This window comes from Saccopteryx bilineata, chromosome 1 (assembly GCF_036850765.1).
Source record: "Saccopteryx bilineata isolate mSacBil1 chromosome 1, mSacBil1_pri_phased_curated, whole genome shotgun sequence".
Lineage (NCBI taxonomy): Eukaryota > Metazoa > Chordata > Mammalia > Chiroptera > Emballonuridae > Saccopteryx > Saccopteryx bilineata.
In genome coordinates this window covers 159440929-159442721 of record NC_089490.1, presented here as the reverse complement: position 1 = coordinate 159442721, position 1793 = coordinate 159440929, and positions in this window count along the sequence as shown.

The following is a 1793-nucleotide window of genomic DNA, read 5'->3' as shown; positions in this document are numbered from 1 at the left end:
TCCCATCTGTGAATTTGTCTTATTGGCGTCTTTTTTCCCCAGCTGTCTTCCAAGTATTATTTTTACTGTTAAAAAGTTTTTTTTAAAAAAATGTGAAATGTAATGTTTTTACAGCAACAATATGAAATATATTTTATAAGGAACAAAATGATACGTTGTCTGATTTAATGTGTGCGTGTCCCTCTGCCCCTCCCTCTGCAAAGGAGAAGATTGTCATTGTCCTCGGCGTTAAGCCAATGATAGCATGTCACCCTGTGGGCACAGCACACACAGTCATTTGCTTATAATGACAATAGGTAACCTGCTCAGGGACCAGGTCAGGTGCTTACATGGATTAATAAAACCCCATGAAGGAGGCACCATGATTAGCCCCATCTTCAGATGAAGAGAGTGAGGCACAGAGGTTAACTAGCTCTCCCAAGATTGTGCCCTGGGAAGTAGTGATTGTCAATGCTTATACAGTATTGACAATTGGAAGCATGTTCTTGGCCATGTTTCTGAGTCTCTTGGGGAATTGGCAAGTGACTTAGGAGAAAAATGAGTCACCCTCTTCTTAGGGAATGACCCTGGATGGCAACATGGACCACTCCCTGAATTCATTGATTCCATGTCCTGTGATGGCCTAAATGGCCAGGAAGGGTGGCAAAGGTTTGGGGAGCAGAAAGCAACATCCCCCCCTTGTAGCAGTTTTAAAGGACCCTGAACAGGGCCTGATATCGGGTGAGGGTGGTGACGCTCTGAGAAGACCTGGGAACTTGACCCTGGCTGGTCAAACCCAGAGCCTATGAAGCTGGTGCAGGAGGCTGTCCTTCAGCCTTTTCCTTTACTTCCTTTTTCCCCCTTCCCCTGAACCTGCCAATCCCATCTCTCTAAGAAAGTCCCAAATAGAATTTACTGCTTGAACGTTGTTTGCCCAGGCCCCCCCAATTCACTGCCTTTGAGGTGACATTTTTTATTTGCAGCCCTGGGCCCTCCCAAGCTTACCATGATGGCTGCATCTGAGGACCCCCTAACTTTTTGGCTTCCAATTTTTGGACCAACAGGAAACAATAGGCCGGAGTTTGAGGGGCGCTGAAGGAGAGAAGAGTTGGGGTATTGCCTCTCCTGGCCCTGTACTATGTGTGACTGGCCGTCCGTCCAGCTCAGTGGGTCTCAGTAACCCCCCCTGACCCGAGCTCTCCACCTCCTCAGCAGAGCTCCTGACCCTCCCTTTCGTGGCAGATGTTTGGCTCTCCTCAGTTACTCTGGGTGCACCCGATGTTTCTTGGCTGGACCCTGATAGTTACACACCTTGACATGTATCATGTTAAATTGGAGATGAAAAATGACATGAGCCGATTTGTCAAATCTCTGCCCCTTGCCTCACATCCCAATCTGGTGGTCCCAAACTGGCAGGGTCTGCATCTCTTGGAACTTTTTGCAAATTTTTATTGAGTCAGAAATGGAAGCTGGGACCCAATAACTTGCCTGTTGGAAAGTTTACATGCAAAGGAGTTTCTGAGAACCGTGGCCCTTCTGTCCCACCCATCCATCCACCCATTTGCATCTGGGGACACAGCGCAGTTGGGTGTTTCTGCTCATGTATCTTGCCTGTCATACTTGATGTAAAGCAGAGCCACGCGCTTTTTGTTCTTGTCTCCCAAGAGAGGCAGCTCTGATGGTATGTTTGGGTTCTGTACTTCTCAGTGACTTCACTTAAAAACAACCAACCAATTTATTAACCATTTGCTCAGTAGAAGTTTAATGGAGAAATATCTGTTCAAAACAATCAGTCCAAAAGAACAGCTCTTTTA